The following is a 21,165-nucleotide window of genomic DNA, read 5'->3' as shown; positions in this document are numbered from 1 at the left end:
CTTGTTCCCTAAAAAGTTTAGTATGGATGAGTGTCTACCTTATCATTAAACATAACTTCATTTTAAAGACCAACATCACAGCATAATCATAGTTATGGAATAAAAGGAAACATAATAATTTCAACCACAAAATAGCATAACAACAATTATCACATAGTCACAATGCATGAATTCATCATAAATCATTAAATTTCTTTCTTTCAAATACGCACTCCTAGTGCACTGTAATCACTGAAATACGATGTCTCCAGCACTTCTTGAGGTCTTACTCAACTAGGTAAATAGCAATCGGTTAGTCCATGTACACAAATACAACATATACAATAATGGGTTCCTTAGCAAAGGTATAGTCAGGAGTTTAGTAAGAAAATGAGTGTGAGGTCATGTGACGTATTCACTCTTGAAAAAAGTGTGTACACATACATGAATGTTGCTCACCACCCTACATTTTTCCCAGATTTTCCATCGTCTCTGGACTCTATACTTCAGTATATCTTTGTAACTATTTACACTAGTCCCAATCAACACTTTATACTCACACCATATTCCTTTTTCATGCTACTTTCATTATCTAGTAAAAGATCATGCTTAGTAAAGCATTTTCGGACTAAATTCACATCACTTATAACATCACAATATAGTTTCAGTCATTAAGTCATTTGTACCAGTATCATTGACCTTTCATCACAATCACATAATTTTCAACTATCAGATAATATTTACTCATCATCCTTTTTAGCTAAATTCTCATATACACATATTGATATAATACATCATAATTGCTCAAACCAATTAATCAAACACGTATATCATCCACTTTCCTTGACAAATTCCATTATCCAAAAATATATCCCTATACAATAATTATGTAATAATACCTCCACGAGAACAAAATATATTTGAAATTGTAATAACCCGATGTGTGTGATGGGGTCTTATGTTGTTTTATGTATGGTATGAAATTGTTTCTATTTGATATAATTGTTGAAATGTTGTAGTATAATGTGCTAAGACTAGTTAATAAGTGCTATGAAATAATGTGTTGGAATGCTTAATATATGGTCGTGTTGCATTTGTATGAAGTATCGTTAGACTAGGGCCGAGTCATATATTTAGAGGGGCGTAGGCATGTATTAATTAGAAAACATACTGACCTAAGGGCGTAGGCATGTAACGAATTGGAAACATATCAAGCTGAGTTGTGCTTTGTCTGGATTCAGGTACTGAAATGGGTCATTCCTAAACCAAAAAATTGTAAGTTCCTTTTGGATTATTTGAATTATACCAGGGCCGAGTCATATATTTAGAAGGCGTAGGCATGTATCAATTAGAAAACATGTTGAGCTGAAGGCATAGGCATGTAAAGATTAAAAAATATGCCGAGTTGAGGGTGTAGGCATGTAACGAATTGGAAACATGTTGAGCTGAGTTATGCTTTTTCTGGATTTAGGTACTGGAATGGGTCGCTCCCGGACCGAAAAACTGTAGGTTCCTTCTAGATTATTTGAACGGTAAAACTGGTTGGAACTGAGCTGTTGCATTTGCATTAGATGAGCTAGGAATAGGCTGAACATGTTGCATCAATTAGGTAAGATTGTTGTGTTATTTGTTGAGAATTATGAAAGCTATATAGATATTTCTGATATATTTTCATACTCCAAGATTATGACAGTTGATTGTATAAGCTCACTCTTGCATTTTGTCTATATTGGGGTGTGTGTGTTGCAATGACTGTACGGTGGTACGTGAGCAGATGTGATAGGCAATGCATCTACTTCTCATGCTGGAAGGTCTAAATGAGGGATATTTAGAGTCAACATACCATTTAGAAAAATTGTAGCTTTATCTATTTTGTCAGTCTAGGTCGTAGCGGTAGGTCTAGACTATTTAGCTACAATTTATAAAGGAATGTAATTGTCGTTGTAACTTTGTATTTATAATGCTTTATGTATACTAACAGTTGTAAATACATGTACTTTTATAAATTTTTGGGTTGTATAAAAATGTCATTGGGGCTCTATTATTCTGTTGAGAAGTTGAAGTTTAATTTTCCAAAACTATATCTTTAGATATATAAATCTATACAGGGAACAGTGACGTATAATGTCATTAATTCTTATAAGTATAATAAGCCATTAGTTATTTTTTGTGGGTATAATCATCACGGAGAATCTGTAATATTTGGTTATGCATTGGTTGCTGATGAGCATAAACATACAAGTGGGTTTTAGAAGCTTTTGTTGAAGCTATGTCTGACAAGCATGGTTACTCATGGTGATGGTGCGATGAGAGAGGCTATTAAGGATGTAATTTCAAATACATCACACTGACTATGTTCATGGCATCTCCACCAGAATGCAATTGAGAATGTAAAAATTCTAAATTTGTTGAAGATTTTAAGTTTCTAATTTATGTAAACCTTTCTCCAAAAGACTTTGAATTAGAATGGAACAAGATTATTGACAAATATAATCTTTTTGACAACCAATGGGTGAATAAAGTATATAGAATGAAAACAAGGTGGGCAAATGCTTTCATGCAAGATAAATTCTTTGTTGGGATCATAACTATATCATTATGTGAAGATATTAAGTCATTCATCAATAGATACATACAATAAAAAAAAGAGCTTAGTAAATTTTTTGCATAATTTTGAGAGGGTTATCAAAGAATATAGACATAATGAATTGATTTCTGATTATAAGTCCATTTAATTTGGAACCTATAATGACTACTTGTCTATACAAAATTGAAATTGAAGCTTGTAAAATTTTCACAGTGAAAAAATTTAAGGTAGTGAAAAATGAGATAGAAAGTGTTGCTGCTCTAAATGTATTTGAACGTTCAAAGCATGACAATTATGTAAGATTAAAGATGAATAAATTTTGCATTTCAAAGACTGGGTATCTTGTTGTGTACGACAAGTTTGAGAATAAATTTCAATGTGATTGTTGGCTTTTTGAAAGTGGTGGTATCCCGTGTTCTCATAATTTTTGTGCTATGAAGTACGAGCACGTGGATAAAATACCAATTTGTAAACGATGGACAAAAGTAGCAAAGATTGGTCACATTTTGTCACTTTCGGAGGAACAAGTTGATTGATGTTGCAAAAAGCTGCATTGGCTATTGCTTGTGACAAGCTTTGCAATCTTGTTGTAGAACAATCAAATGATATTTTAGAGATTATTGAAGAGATTAAGAAGCTTACTTTTAAAATAGAGAAGTAATGTAATCCTAAATATAAACAAAACATCTCTTCAATTGTTATTGGTAACCTAATTGTTGTTAAGACTAAAGGTGCTCCACGTAAGACAAAATACGGTAAAAGTAGACATTGTTCTCATTTTAAACAATTTCTGACTCATCCTTTTGTTTGTAGATCAATCCCAACTTCTATCCATTTTAATTTGTTTAGTTCATAATTTAGATGCATTGGTGCATATATGCTACTTGGTTTATATAAAACCACAAATTTCGTATTCTTTCATAAAATCAATTCCAAAACAATTGTAATTTAATCTGTCCAACAAATTCAATGAGAGAAAATACAAAAGGTAATTATACAAAGATTTCAAGGAACTTGTGCATTGTGTACATCCAGATATAATTAAAGCATTGTTATTGCTTTATGCTTAGTATTCTTCTGTTTCTTTCTTCAAACTAATTATTTTGTGATGCTAAATTTAAGTCCATGTAAATTATGCAGGCATGATCATTTTAAAAATGCGAAAGCTTCTTGTTATTTTGAATTGAACTCCCTAAGCAAGACTGCAGCTGCAGTAAAGGTGAAGTATGAGCTTCTAGACAATGAAACTATAGGCGTCACTGTTGTTGTTTAGCATGCATTATTTCGTTGTATATGATTCTCATACACTATACAAGTGTTAATAAGATTGATATTATGCTAATGGAAAGCTACACTGTGTATTCTCAACAAAAGAAGTATTATTGTGGATGATGATGATGATAATGCTACTTCAGCATTGCATAAAAGGGGTATTGTCCCAACTGATGATGGCTTCAACTGTTTTTGGTTCAAGGAAATAAATCAATTTTTTTTAATAAAAGAAGAAATTTCATTAGAGCAATGAAAGTATTACTGTTGAGCATAAGAGATATCCTATATTGAGGAGGCCTTAATGTATGACAATACTAATTTTTGGTTATTAGTTGAATAGTTGTTCTGGACTTTCTTTTGATATGATGAGTTATTTGATGACATAGAGAGAAATATAGAGAGAGTAGAGGTGTAAGGTAGGTGGTGTGGCAAAAAATAAGAGTTGAGAGATTTATAGTTGTGTAAGAGTTATAAATTGGCCAAAAGGAAAAATATAGTGGTTATGGTTTTCAAATTGTGAATTTTTAAAAATAAATAATATTTTTAGGCTTTGCATGACAATTTTGAGAACCTAAGAAATCATTTAGTTTTTGTTTTTGCATTATGTATTTATTCTCCACTTGTTATGGGGAAATCCTGAAGAAAATAATAGCATCTGTATTTGCTAGAAACTTTTGCACCTATTATTCTTTCTTTTGTGATGTTGTCAGCATAGAAGAACAACTTTGTGTAAGGTCATATGCTTGTTTTATTATCTCCACCTGATTATAACACATAGTTTTTAGTTCTAAAATATACAATGTGCATTTGTGTTTTGTGTTCTGAAATATACAATGTGTCATTACTTCAAAATTCAGAGGTAGCACAAAAGTGCTTGAGAATTATATGACTTTAATTGATTCATTTGTATGGCATTATTTGTTTGAAACAAAATAGCGAAGTTGCCTTTATCTTATGAATATTGTTTACTTGAACAGGGAGAGTTGGGCAGGATCTTGCATATGAAATTCTCTTCTTTTTCCTTGTATTGATCAAAATTCTTATCACCATTCAACAATGATCTCTACAGCAACAACTAACAATAACAACAAAAATAATGAGTCAGACAAACTAGTTGACTCTGCATGCATTTCAATTAATGATGGCACAATAGCCTATATAGTACCCTTGAAAGAAGAGAAAGACATATGCACCAACATATTTGTTGTCCTAGCTGAAGATATTTGGTTAATCATCAATTCTTAGTGACTTCACCAATAAAATGGGCAAGTTGTAGATCCAAGTAAATCACTATAAGAACCTTTTATTGCAAAGTAAAGTGGTAAACAGGTTGGGAAGTTCTTAACAACAGCGTATAGTATGTTGGATCAACCTTTCTAAAGGCAATTGATGAAATTGCAATTGCAACATCAATTTCAGTAACTACATCTGAACCAAGATTATTAGGAGACCCAATACACAATTCTAATAGTGTTCATTTCTTTTGGCCTCTCCCTACATTTTTGGTCCACATTTGGGTCTCCAATCTCAAGATAGAGCCTACCAAGTGTGGCTGCGGCACACTTGAGAGGGTAGTCTGTGGGCCAACAAATTGCATCTCTTTCTTATTTGATTTGAGGTCCCATTTTCTTGTCATATTCAAGTGTGCCCCATGATAACATTGTGGTAGTGAATGCCATTAGAAAATTGAATTTCACATTGTCTCCTACATCATAGTATCCTTTACTTAAATCTACCTATCAAACAGAGCTTGGATATGTAAGGCAATTCCATGTTTAATTAATCAATTTTATGTAATATAACTATTTTCAATAAAGACTTTTCAAATAAATTGTTAGTAATAATAGTTATTAACCATTTTCTAAGTACACCTTTGATAAGACAATGTTAACTATGCAACTCACTTGCACCAAATATTGTGATAATCATTATTAAATGAACTAATAAATAACTCACATATTCATACATAGATTACATTTTTCAATCAAACGTACTTTTACAAGAAAACTTCAATTTAAAACAACAAACGAACTTTTGTGCAAGAAGATAAAACTTAAGACACAAACCAAAAAGGAGAAAATAACTTAAGAAAACTAGCATCAAAGCATAGTAATAAAAAAAGTTATAACCCACGAGGAGATACCCTACATTGAAACACAAATTAGAATTTTATAATTGAAACTTTTAAGCAATAACAAATTTAGCAAGATATATAAGATTGAGATGCACAAATATTTTGTTGAATTAAAACAAGCAAATAGAACAAAACAAGAGTAAGATAATAATAATAATAATAATAATAATAATAATAATAATAATAATAAAAAGATTATTACATTGGCTAGGTGACCATAAAATGACGAGAATTTAATCTCCATGTGATTTGTTGGTCAGTAGAAAGTGTAACACCTTAATTTAATTTTTCAAATAAATAAATTTTTCAAAATTGGAAATAATAAAAATTTTCATTCAAACGGTTCCCAATACATAGTTTAATAAAGTGTTTCAAAATAAGGATGGATTACAATTTATATCAAATCATTGCTACAAGACTAGTTCAATTACATCATAGTTTTCAAAAAAATAACTTTCTAAGTCCTATAGTAGTTTCATCCATCTATTCACTGAGTCTAGTGTTGATCGTTTTAGTCACCTGAAAAATAAATGTAAGGGTGAGTACTCTACACTATCGCATACATATACACAAGCATAGAGTCTTACCTTGCTCATTCCACACATTTCTAACATAATTTAAATCATACATCAACAAGTATAAGGTACTAATTCCATCATTCCATTCTCACTCATAAACAAGTGCGCTTACTACACCATTAAACAATCATCACACAACACCTATGTGCGCTCAATGCACGCTAGCCACGCTCACTGTGGCATTGTGATCGCAGATTCCTGATGCCCTCAACCTCAGGAACTTACTCAGTTTCACACCATGGATACAACGTGTTCGGTACTGAGCCTCCCAAGCAAAGGTGTTAGTCAGAGGCCGAGTTAGGAGGAGAGTATGTGGCCTGTGGTGCACTCATGCTCACTGTTGGTGTCACCACCACCCTCTCTTTCCCAAGGTATTTCTACCGCCCCCATCTTCCACACCTCCAGTGTATTGCTGAATCATTCATAGTTTCCAATCATTCTAAACATCATCACAATCATATCCAACACGCCTTCCACACATATATTTCATTTACTTCATATTATTCATTCTCAATCGAAGGCACATACACCTATATTCCACCACATAGTATTTAATCACACAATCTTTATCACAATCTTTCTATAATCATTCATTTCATCCCACGCAATATCAATCACACCTAACAACTACCATATCATGTGTAACACCTTAATTTTAATTTCAATTTAATAAGAATTTTGCAAATTCAAATATCCAATTTTCATAAAATACTTCAAAATAAGGGAAGGATTACAAATTAATATCAAACGACTACTACAGGACTAGTTTAATTACAATATTTTCAAAATAAATTCTATGTCCTATAATAATCCACTGTCCCTTCACTGGGTCCGGTGCTGATCGTCTTGATTACTTGAAAAATGAATATAAGGGTGAGTACTCTAAACTACCTAAAACACACATTCAACATAGAGTCTCACCTCTAGAACATTCCCAATACATTCAACATACACAATCATAGGCAGCAATTCACATCCATAAGTACAATACATAAATCCATGCATATGCATACCAGCCACACTCACTATAGTACTGTGATCACAGATTTACACCATGAATGGTCATCGGTTACCCCCGTCTCCTGGATATCACGTGGGCAGTCACGGGTCGCTCAGCAAAGATAGTAGTCAGAGGTCTAGTCAGGAAGAGAGTGTATGGCTCGTGGTGCACCCGTTCCGCAGTCGGTGTCACCACCACTCCCTCTTCCCCTAGGTATTTCTACTGTCCTCATCTCCCACATCCCCAGTGTATCGCTGAACTATTCACAACACATTATAACAGCGCTAACACGCCCATTCACACATATTTCATTCACGCATGCATTGATCATGCTTACACACGGCACATAGCCCATATGGCACTCAAATACACGGCACTAGGCCCACATTCATTTCACATTACACGGCATATAGCCCACATCTATTCACAATATCATCAATTCACCAATCAATGACATTCCATCACACACAATCACCCTCATGAGGTCTAATTATTCTACCACACATCACATTGCATATCAATTTCCATTAAAAACATAATTTCTATCTTCTATCTCAGCCACATTGCATTAATCATCAAAACACACAAGAATTACAATACATTGAGATAGGGTAAAGTCCTCCCTTACCTCGGATTGACGTCTCACACGCTAAATCTACCAAGAAGTGCTTCCCCTCACGGATTTCATCCTAAATACATGGAGAAACTCCATGAGAACCCAGGGGAAACACGAAAACAAAGAAAGGGGATGAAAAACTGAAACCCTAACCATTAAAACTTACCTCCAAGCGTTCCCCACACGAATTTAACCTTTAATCAAGCTCCCAAACGGCTTTGGAGGAAATTTAATCAGTGAAAAGGGCTTTGGGCATGAGAGGGTCGAAGGGAGAGGGAGAAATAGCTCTCCCCGAACCTTACCCCCTTTAAATCCTTTTCTGGTCGCGACACTCTAGTTACAGCGAAAAAAACTAGAGAAAACTACACTCTGGTTTCTGCAGAATCTCGCTACAGTGAGGCCCTCTCGCTACAGCGAGACTGCACCCAGAAATGCACCACAAACTGTCGCTCTGTTGCTACAACGAGACGTCTCTCGCTACAGCGAGAACAGCCCAGTATCATGTCCTACATTTAGGCACTTAGCCCATTTCATCCCTATCCAGTCATGCATACACATACATACTCACAACATATATCTAAAAAAAGTACACACATAAATATACATTTAGATTTCTATACTTATCAATAATTAATATTACAAAATTCGAGGCGTTACATCATGTTTCATAGAAAATTTTCATCAAACACACATTTTTCTTACATTCTATCTAAACCACATTCCACTATCTAACAACATAAACAAAATCTAAACTCAAAGGACATGGTAGAGTCTCTCTTTACCTTGGATTGAAAACCCACAATGCAAATCAACAGTAGAATAGTTCCTCACACAAAATTTTGTCCTAAATGCATGGAAAATCTCTATGAGAAACTAAGAAAATGAAGGAAGGGAGGAAAGACCAAAACCTTAGTTCATAAAACCCACCTCCAAACATCCTAAACACAACCTCAACCTTCAATCCTGTTCACAAACGGCTTTAAAGGCAGTTTAATCGATGAAATAGGACTGAGAATCAAGAGAATTGAAAGAAAGATGAAGAGAGAAGAGTGGGAACGCGTTTTTCAAACCCTAAACCCCTTAAATATCTCTCTGGTCACCATATTCTCGCTACAGCGAGAACCTCGCTGCAGCGATACCCTCTCTTGTTACAGCAAAAATATTAGAGAAAACTACACTCCCTCTGTCTATAAGAACAATGCATTCTGAGGTGCGAAGTGGGAGAGAAAGGATTTCATAATTGGGGTTTTGATGAATAAGACAACCTTTTATTTCACTTTTCATATTGAAAAAGTAATAAGAATGAAAGGTGTTAAGTTTTTTATCATCTTGGCCCCAAGCTATTTTTCCGCAGGACCTCCTTTACAATATCATCACTGCAGTAGAGTTTAACCACCAAGTTCAAGATGGATTGGTTTGGTTCCTCTACGCCTAGGACACTAAAATATCGAACCATGAACGAAGAAAGGCATGAGATAAAAGCAAGCATATTGGCTATTCATTGTGAGGCCCTAATTCTCGACTGGAAGGGACACCAAAGGCCTCTGCCCTTCCATCCCTTGGATAGATAGAGAGGGGGGCAGAGCTTTTGGTTCTTTCAAGTTGTCAAACGACTTTGAAGGTAGTTTAATCGGTTAAATAGGGTTGAGAATCGAGAGAATCAAAAGAGAGATGAAGTGAGAAGAGTGGGAATGTGTTTATTGAACCCTAAACCCCCCAAATATCTCTTTAGTCACGATATTCTTACTACAGTGAGAACTTTGCTGCAGCGACACCCTCTCTTACTACAGCAAAAGTATTAGAGAAAACTGCACTCTAGTTTATGCAGAATCTGCTACAGCGAGGACCTCTTGCTATAGCGAGATTGTATAAAAAAATGCACCCTCCTCTGTTGCCCTCTACGCCCAAGGCTTTCTCGCTATAGCGAGAATTACCCTATATCACGTGTTTCTAACCTATTTCTTAATCAATTTCAAACACACCCAACCATCAATCCACAGTCAATATTCACAATTATGCTTATGTATCGATCTACATATATTCATATTCATATACTCATACATTCACATCATCATACTCATCAAATACTCATTCAAATGGAAATTCACAATTTATATTAATTATCAAAACAATATTACAAAATTTGAGGCATTACAAAAAGCCTTCCTGACCTTGAAAATACAACAATGATTTAGCCAATAAATTTCTATAATTTGAGTTGCATTAGACATTTCCTAACAACAACAATGTAAGCATGAACAAGAAAGGAAAAACATGTTCTCATACTCATTACTTTGGAGAAGCTCCAAAACATTTTTCTTTGGACTTTCTTTACTACTATTTGCTTAAAGCAATTGAGTTCTATACTACCCTCTTTATAATAAGTAAAGTAGAGTCAATCACTTGGCATAAATTAAGGCTTTTTAAGTACCCAAAAAAAAAAAAGATAGGGACCTGCACATACTATATATACTTCCTTAACCATTTAAGTAGGAATCTGTAAATGTTAAAACGTCCCTACATGGAGATTTTTAAATAAAAAATAAATCGTAAGCATTATTCCAACATTTATCATGGCAGTTTAAATCATTTTTCAAACCATCTCTGTTATGCATTGTCACTCAAAGAGTTTAGAATGAACCTAAGAAAACAAATAAAAAGATGAAATGCAAAGAGGAAAAGAAATTCATTTGAAAATAAAACATACAAGGAAAAGATGGTATATTTTACTTCTAACTATATTCCATCTGCCCCTATTAAAATATCACCATTATAGTCCTCTCCAATTTCAACACATAATGCATATAGAAAGAATGAAGCATGAGATAGGGTTGAATGCGGTGGTGAAAATAGAAATAATCCTTGAATCACTCATATTGTTCCTCCTTCAAAAACTTCTCATCCTTAAAACTATGAAAAATGTTGAAGCTTTGATTAATAATTACTTGTTTCAAAGATTAAGGTTTGTGGAAACCATTGAAGGCATTGTCCTATTCTCCATTTTTAGTTTTTGACTCTTTAAAGTTCAAATCCAAACTCCAGCAACAACAAAATTAAGTTATATTTCAACATCTTTAGAGAATTTAACTAGAAAATCAATGATTAAGAAAAAAAAACTTATTCAAAAGCTTAAGCTGAAGGGAAGAACATAACCGTAACGATAAGTTCTTTGTTATTTCTTTATGGACGTTTTTGTAATAAGAAAATTATTAAAGGATTTTTTTACAATAAAAAAGAAATATAATAAATATAAGCTATAAATTAATTAAACCAATAAAATTAAGCCATATAAGAGGGGCATTTGATACCCCTTCAAATGTGAGAGCACTAGAGCAAGCACCTAATTCATATTGCATGTTTTTGAGGATCTGTGGATAGATTTTTCATTCTTAGTTAGACATTTCTACATTTCCTTGATTTGATAAAGAAATTATCAAATAATAACTTGTATAATTTGTATTTTAATGAACAAAACTATAGTGAAAAGAAAATTGAATTGTGTTTCTATGAATCGACCTAGGTTGCACTCTATATTGCAAAATTTAGGAAAATTTAGTTATTTTTTATATCGATTCGGCATCACTATCAATACACATAACCAAATGTAAACTTTCTTATATCTATATAACTAGAAAAGTCTTAATCTATATATCCAACCACCTCAAGATGATTAGATCTTCGATAAGTAAGCATATGATTCTTTGTCTCTTACAAGTATCTTAAGACTTTTTTTGTAGCTTCCCATGAATGATTAATTACAAATATCTATAATTCATATTTACTATAAAGGACTAGAAATCCCTTGCTTACGTATCATTGGAAAGTGCATTAACATAAATACGACAGTAAGAAGAGGCAATACAAAAGTATGCAAACTATAAAAACGAGTCAAGGTGGATTGTCCCACACTAGAACTTCCGCGTAATAACTCTACCAAAGAGGATCCTATTATAGGAATAGCTTTGGCCACACCTGTTACAATTTTGACTACCTAATAACCAATTTGATTCCAAGGTAAGGAATAACCAGTTACACCAAGCATACCAATGGAAAAACTAAAATATGACCTTGTACATGTTTGAGAATACATCAAACTCTCAAGAATAGATGCACAAGGAATATTTTTTATTTGTTTTTATTCCAAATTATTCTTTGGACATTTATTAAGACTAAATTTGTTTCCTTCCTATATTGGAATAAGAGATGCTGAACATTTATCCATTTTAGGACTCTTTAAAACTTTATTGATATATGCTTTTTGAGACGCGTCTTACAATCTTTATGATTTATCATGAAATATTTCTATTCCTATCACATAACTCACCTCACCTATATCTTTCATTTCAAAGTTGTTAGAGAGAGACTTCTTAGTCTCATTTAATAAACCAAGATCATTAGTTGCAATCAATATGTCATTAACATACAGAATCAGAAATATAAACTCACTCTCACTAACTTTAGATATATATATACAACAGTCGACAATGTTTTCTTGAAATCCAAAGGACAAAATAGTATCATTAAAATTGAAATACCATTATTGAGAAGCTTGTTTAAGTCCATATATTGATTTCTTAAGTTTGCACACTATGTGTTCCTTTCCATCTTCAATGAACCCTATTGGTTGGTTCATATAAACATCTTAATTCTCATTTAGAAAGGCGGTTTTTAATATCCATTTGATGTAACTCAAGATCATAATGAGTTACTAGTGTCATGATGATTCTAAAAGAATCTTTCTTAAAAACTGGTGAAATATTCTTATAGCCGATGCTATCATTTTAAGTAAAACCTTTAACAACAATTTAAGCCTTGTAAATTTCAATATTACCCATTTACATCCAACTCTCTTACATCCTTTAGGCAATTACACAAGGTCCCACACACCATTCTATGCCATAAATTTAACCTCATCTTTTTTGTTTGGCATCTAACCGATTATCAGAATTATCACCATTAATGGTTTCTAAATGAAACTTAAGTATTATCAATGCCTAAGTTATTTTCTAATTCTTGTAGGTAGACCGCATAGTCATTGGACATAGAAATTTTTTATTTCTTTTTGGGATCTTCTTAATACTTTTTTTTTGTGGTTTCTGCTAAAGGTTCATTGGTAAACTCAGGATCATTAATTTGATGTTCTTCTTGATTGTTGTGTGGTTCAACAACATGAGGAACAAGAAATGTTGAAGTAGAAGTACTAGTTAAAGGAATTCATACTATAACTTTCTTAATGTCTGCATTTCAAGAAGCTTTACTCCCACTAGTTTCACCATTCTCAATGAATCGAACATTTCTGATTTCAACAATTCTTGTACTGTAGTAAGACAATAAAACATATATACCTTTTTTATTTTTCTAAATAACCAATGAAATATTCATTGATTGCTCTTGCATCTAGTTTTTTTTTTCTTGCTGATTGTATATTCTAATTTTTGCCTAACAATCCCTAACATGTAAGTGTCTTAAACTAGGTTTTCTACATGTTTCACAACTCAAAAATTTTGTTTGATTTGCCTTACTAGGAATCTTGTTTAACAAATATATGGCATTTTTTTAAGCATACATCCACATTGATACGAGTAAAGTTGAATTATTTAACATGCTCATGATCGTATCCATTAAGGTTCAATTATGCCTTTTTGACACACCATTTTGTTGTGGTATACCTGACATTGTGTATTGAGCACAAATACCATATTTCTCAAGGAACTTAGTAAATGGACTAAGGTGTTGTCCACTTCCATTATATTTTCCATAATACTCTCCACCTCTATTTAACCTAACAATTTTTACCTTTTTGTCTAATTGTCTTTCTACTTCATTTATATAAATTCCAAGGCATTCATTGCTTGAGATGTCTCATGTAGTAATTAGACATAGCCATAATGTGAAAAATCATCAATAAAAGTGATAAAATACTTTTTCTTTATTAAAAGAATTAACATCCAAAGGCCCCATATATATGGTGTTTAATTTCAAGAAGCTAAGTGCTTTTTATGCCTCCTTTCTTTGTGTGTTTTGTTTGTTTGCCTTTAATACAATCCACACATTCAAATTAGTGAATTTAAATTTGAAAGAATTTCATTCTTTACTAATCTTTACATCTTTTCTTTGAAAATGTTCTCCAAACACTTATACCATAAGTAAGCAGAACTCTCAATTACTAAATTACGTTTAGTGCCAACATTATGATGCAACGTCATAAAAGTTTAAGCATATATAAATCATCACAAAGTGTATTAGATTCATTCATACAAGTATGTTTATACAAACTAAAGCAACTATTCCTAGAAATACTACTTATATAAAAGGTTTCAAACAAGTCTAAATGAAATTCAATGTCAAGGATTTAGCGATAAGTCCCAATAGCTTCCCTTGGAACCTTTACTTTTTCCCCATGAAAATAAACTTCTCATTTAGGTTTATGGTTTGGGTTGTAAGGAATCCCTGCATCATATTAGAAACGAGGATTGTACATTCAGAATCAATCCACAAAGTATTACGGGGAACTACAATTAAATTTGATTTGAAACATACACAAGCATTATGCTCACCTTTCTTTTTAACAAAGTTTTACATTTTGGAAAATTCTTCTCAAAATGTCCACACTTCCAACATAATAATCCTTTATCCTTTCTATGTTTCTTATCATATTTCCTTCCAACTCCTTGATTATTCATATAATGAACAAAGTTGTTTCCTTGATTCTTATGTTTGGTTTCCTCCTGAACTAACATAACGTGCAATTCATGTACATTCCATTTGTCTTTCATGGTATTACAATTCATTTGAAAAGGACCATACTCAGATGGTAATGAGTTCAAAATGAACTACACAAGGAAATATTCATCCATTGTCATTCCAAGAGACTTAAGTCTTGCTGCAATATTTGTCACCTCAATGACATGTTCATGCATAGTACAAGAACCATCAAACTTTATGGTAGTCAAAGTACTAATTAATGTCCTAGAAAGAAACCTGACAGCCGTTTAAAAGTGCTCTTCTGCAAATTTCATAAATTCTTTTGCACTTTCAATTTTGGGAAAAGTAGACTTAATGTTACTTGCTATGTTTATTCGCATAAACTGACTTTTCCCAAGCCTTAAAATGGGCTTTCTCTTCATTGCTACTATCATTAGTAATAGTAGCAGGTTTTTCAACTCGAAGAGCCAAATCAAGATTGAATACCCTATGTGAAATTGGACTTATTCACTCCAATCAGAGAAATTCAACCCTTTAAAGATCGAAACAAATATAGCAAGCGGATGTAAAGATATAAGAACATATACTGCAATCAACACATGCTTAATGTTAATATTTTGAGTCATAAATTAAATATACATTATAGCCATTATCCAAAACACTAACCTTCAATAATCACACTCTCTCTGTGTGCAACCATGGAAGGCCAATATATTGCATGAACATACAGCCAACAAAGGATTTCACCCTATCTATTCTGCTGAGATTGATAATAGCATAAAGGAAAAATCCACATCATTTCCTTCTTTGATGTAACGTAGAATTGGAACTAAACGCTACACGTACCAATCAAAATGAGTGTCTCGGTGCAAATACAAAGAGAGCAAGTTGTGAATGGACACATATACCATGCATGCCAAATTCAAAAACCAAAACTGCATGAGAAAGAAAAAAACTTTTCTTCTCTCGGTTACCAAACCAATGTAAGTGGAGTAGCACTTAAGTACCAAGTTGGAACGATTAGGAACCAACTACACCCTACTCAATTGCTCCCTTACTCAATCACGTGAATTTAATAAAGTATATATCTCCTTTACATAATCCAAAACTAAGGATCAAATTACACTTCCTTGATGCTGCTGAAAAACAAAAGGGATGGAAGGAAGCCGTAAATGAGACAAGGTTAGGATTTGGTGCACTTAACATCCACTAACTGCTCAGAATGCATGTGCATGCAAGATAATCTCCACTCAAGCCCTCCCTCAGTGCAGTATGTGAAAGAAGACAAATGAGATATAATTGCGCACAATTATCAAAGAAAAGCCTAGCGGTATACAACATAAAATTGAAAACGTGAAGATCATTGTTCACTTTCCAAATTCGCTCAGCCTAAACCGAGAACAATTCTCTCCGTCCTCTCTCTTATTCTCACTCCTTCAAACCTTCTTATATTGCATGATACTCTGAACACTGCACTCAAACACTTCTATAAAAACCTTCACCCATCATTCCTAACACCAAGCCAAACGGAGAGCTACCAACACCTAATCTCCACCTGGAATCACTACTTCTCTCCAAGAACAGCGAACTTTTGCACCCTAAGCATACTAAGAGAAGCACAAGACCTTGGACATTCAGGAAGTCGAGGATCATGCCAACAAGACTCACATTTTTAGGCAAACAACCAGTTTGAAGGTAACTTGATGAATCCATATTTTTACTGATATTTTAGCATAATTCTAGCTCATTTAATAAGGAAAATATATGAAGAAAGCAGAAAAACTCAGAAAAAGAGAATGATTGAAAGTTTTAATTCAATTTGTAGTTATTTTTGCATTTGTAGAATTTATGCTTAGTTCTTAAGGAATTTATCTTGTTTTGAAGGAATAAGCTGAACAAAAGTCATGGAAATGGATCATCAATGGAAAGGAAGAGGAAGAGCGGCAATGTTGGACTCCAAAATACAAGAATTATGGGATGTAGGCTGGGCGTGATCACTATTGTTAGTGAAAGTGATCATTCCAAAGCCTAAATGAGAAGAGGAGCCTGTGCGTAATCACTTTTAGTTACAAGAGTGAGCGTTGCCAGTGTGCGTTATCACTTTCGCCAGCGAAAGTGAACGTTCCAGAGAAGACTCTATTCCTGAGGAGCTGCGCGTTGTCACTCTCGCCAGCGAAAGTGAGCGTTCCAGAGGCACTTGTATCAGGACAGCTTGCGCGTGGTTACTATTACTCACGAAAGTGATCACGCGCAGCCCTTGACCTCCTGCGTTGCCACTATTATGAACAAAAGTGAATGTTCCAGAGAAGCCTTCAACTCTGCAAGTTGCGCGTGGTTACTCTTGCTCTTGAAAGTGAACACGCACACTACATAAAGCTTCTGCGTGGTTACTCTTGTGAAGAAAAGTGACAACGCGCAGAACTGGGTTTCTATAAATACATGATTGAAGCGCGAAACTGGGATCTTTTTGCTCATTTTCTGTTTTGTTAGTTAGAGTCTCGTTGAGAGAGAGTGGAGAGAAGATTAGGGTCGAAGCTTGAAGCTCCAAGAAGAGGGATCGGATTGGAGCTCGTGGCCATGGCTGCTTTGCATTCTTCTTCATCTTCTTCTTCTTCTTTCTCTGTTTTTGTTGCAATGTGTGCTTAATTTCCCATAGTTAGGGGTTTATGGAACTCGAATTGATGTATTGATTCGACTTTATCTTCTGAACCTTAAGTTCTTGGATTAATTGAGTTGTTAATTCTGCTTTTCATGCAATCTCTGAATGGAAATTCATTTGATTAATCAAGAGGAATCTTTACCAATGGGAATTGGATTGTTTGCTCCGATCTGAATTGGCAACCAGAGTTTAGGGATTTCTTAGGGATAAGGAGACCTAATTCTGCAATCTTATAGTTCTAATTCTTAATGCAACCTGAAATTGAATCTCACCTAAGGGATTAGGGAGGTTTAGTGGATTGTTAGGGTCAATGAGTTAAGGAATTAACCTTTGGCTAGGTATATGTGAAACTGATTGTCAATTATTCAATTGCTTGAATATTCAGAGGATTTAATTGGATTGATATTGATATTCTTGTGAAGTAAATTCCTAACTATCCTTCATTGATATTTCATTTCATCACAAATCTTATACTCTGTTCTTTGCAAGTTCTTTGCTTTAATTGCTTTGGTTTATTGCTGTTATATGTTACAAATCTCCTTCAAAAATTCGTATGGCTCAAATGGTTATAATTCTGTGAAGTGGTACTTGAAACCTAAATTCCCTGTGGAGACGATATTCTGATCTTAAATTTACTCATCACTTGCTGCAATCCTAGTGCACTTGCTAGTGTTAGATTGCAAACAACATAACTCCCTCCAAGAAACTTGCTAAGTCCCTAAAAAGTATGAGTTTTTCATACATGCATGCAATCTGTCCTATATATTTCAACCCCTATACCATCATATTTTTCACATGGCTTTATTCCTTCATATAGTACACCTTTTCAGTTGTCCGTATATAGCCACTTTCGGAGCAAGATTTGGAGCACAAATCACCAAGATATGCAGATTTTGGTAAGATTGTCTCATATTTAGTTTTTTCTCTGATACCAGCGACTAAAGCCCCTATTTTGGACCACCTATGCTTGATCTCACTGACATGAACTTTCATTACCGTGTCCTGTTAGAATTTTCTTTAATCCATTATGTAATTTCCATTATACAATGAATATTATGAAATTATCATTTTCCATTAGATTTTGAATTACGTTGTTCTCACAATACAATATATGGTTCTCATACAATTAAAGGTTTAGAGAGCACTAACTTGAATCCATTGTACCTCTCTCTTTGATATCGTTGATCCCTTGGTATTTTTTCCAACTCTTCCTTCCTCTTTCAGCTCCTCTCGGATGGTTGAAAGAAAGTTCCTTTCTTGCGTTTACCGTGAGCTTACTTAGAGACCGTGAAAGTGAGAATAGAGAATGTCGTAACTTATTTGGTAACCCCTCTTTAATTTATATGAAGGGAGAGGGGAGAGTTTCCTTATAATTGTATTTATAATTATACCCTCAATGACTCTATATTTTATATTTAACCACCATCACATAAATCATTAATTAAAGTCATGTTATAAGTTACATAGGCCACTATAATAAGATTATTAAAATAATCTAACAATCTCCCACTTGGCCTATGTGACGACTTGAAGATTCAATGAACTATAAGCGTGCATATCATTAATAATATCAAGTCATCATCTTTTAATGATTTAAGTTGATCAGATCATGGCGGTCATAAGTCATTTGATGACATGATTCCTTCCAAGTATCACAGAACCAACCCAAATCATAATAGCTTTAATCAGTCATACTACAGACTATAACTCTGATGTGTTTTTAACACTCAACCTGTTATCAAACTCAAACCATACATATACATTAACACAATTCAGATAACAAGTAAATAAGCAGAAACAATACTTTTATTGAATTCCCAAAATGTCTACAATAATATGAGCAAAATAATCTATACACATATATGTGAATCACACAATCATGCTAACAAGGACTTGTCTATAATGCCCATTCTACCAACATGGCTAGAAAATGTTTTAGGAGACAATCCCTTAGTTAGCGGATCCGCTATCATTAAATCAGTACCAATATGCTCAATAGACACTTTATGTTTCCGCATTTCTTCTTTCACTGATAAGTATTTTAAGTCCATATGTTTTGCTCCCTTTGAGTACTTATCATTCTTAGAGAAGAAGACGGCTGCAGAATTATCACAGTACATTCTCAACAACTTTTCTATATTATCAACAATACCAAGCCCTAAGACAAAGTTTCACAGGCACAAAGCATGAATAGTGGTCTCAAAGCATGCCACAAATTCCGCTTCCATGGTAGACGTAGTAATAATGGACTCCTTTCTGCTTTTCCATGAAATCGCACCTCCAGCTAACAAGAAGATGTAGCCAAAAGTCGATTTCCTTGAGTCTACACATCCAACATAGTCTGAATCCGAGTAGCCAACTACTTCCAGTTGACTAGATCTCCTATAAGTAAGCATGCAGTCCTTGGTGCCTTGTAAATACCTAAGAACTTTCTTTGCAGCCTTCTAGTGGTCCATTGCGGGATTACTTTGATATCGGCCTAACATTCTAACAGCAAAACTGATATCAGACCGAGTGCATGTCTGAGCATACATTAAACTCCCGACCACTGATGCATAGGGAATAGATTCTATTATTTTCTGCTCCAACTCATTCTTGGGACATTGCATTTCACTAAACTTGTCTCCCTTTTGAATTGGAACTAACCCTGATGAACACTTTTCTATTTTGAATCTCTCTAATACTTTATTGATGTAGCCTTTCTGAGACAATCCTAGTAATCCTTGTGATCTATTACGGAATATTTCTATTCCAATCACATAGGAAGCCTCACCCATATCTACATCTCAAAGTTCTTAGAGAGGAATTCCTTTACATTATGCAACAACCCAACATCATTAGTAGCAAGAAGAATGTCATCAACATACAGGACTAAAATGATGAAATTACTCCCACTGACCTTTATATAGATACACCGGTCAACAGTGTTCTCTGCAAAATCATATGACGTGATGGTATCATTGAACTTAAGATACCATTGTCTGGAAGTCTGTTTCAACCCATATATTGATTTCTTTAACTTACACACCATACTTTCTTTACCTGTAGTCAAGAAGCCATTTGGCTGATCCATATAAACTTTCTCTTCCAAGTTACCATTCAGAAAGACGGTCTTTACATTCATTTGGTGGAGCTCTAAGTCATAATGAGCCACCAAAACCATAACAATTCTTAAAGAGTCCTTCTTTGAAACTGGAGAAAATGTCTCTTTATAGTCTATGCCATCCTTTTGAGTGTATCCTTTAGCAACACGTCTAGACTTGTATCTCTCAACGTTGTCTTTTGAGTCACGTTTGGTCTTAAAGACCCACTTGCAACTGACTCGTTTTGAACCTTCAGGCAACTCGACTAGGTCTCATACCTTGTTGTCAATCATTGATTTTAACTCTTCTTTCATGGCATTCAAGCACTTTTCAGAATTGTAATATTCGATGGCTTGCTTAAATGAGACTGGATCCTCATCAATACTCAAGTCACATTCATGCTCAAGTGACTAAACCACATAGTCATTCGAAATAGCCAGTCTTTTCTGCCTCACAGACCTCCTTAATGCTATCTCTTATGGTTCACCTTCCTCTTACTCACTTGTGACTTGCGCATTTTCAACTGGTTCATCCTCTATATGTTGTTCTTGT

General features: G+C 34.0%; 1 pseudogene; it reads right to left on the bottom strand.

Annotated features, from left to right (window-relative positions):
* Window positions 1–4,790: 4,790 nt before the first annotated feature.
* LOC113851577 lies at window positions 4,791–5,568 on the bottom strand (annotated as a pseudogene).
* Window positions 5,569–21,165: the final 15,597 nt, after the last annotated feature.

The sequence above is a fragment of the Abrus precatorius genome, unplaced genomic scaffold (genome assembly GCF_003935025.1).
Source record: "Abrus precatorius isolate BTA unplaced genomic scaffold, Abrus_2018 Scaffold9, whole genome shotgun sequence".
Lineage (NCBI taxonomy): Eukaryota > Viridiplantae > Streptophyta > Magnoliopsida > Fabales > Fabaceae > Abrus > Abrus precatorius.
Note: the sequence above shows the minus strand (reverse complement) of the source record. Positions and strands in the feature narration are given on the sequence as shown.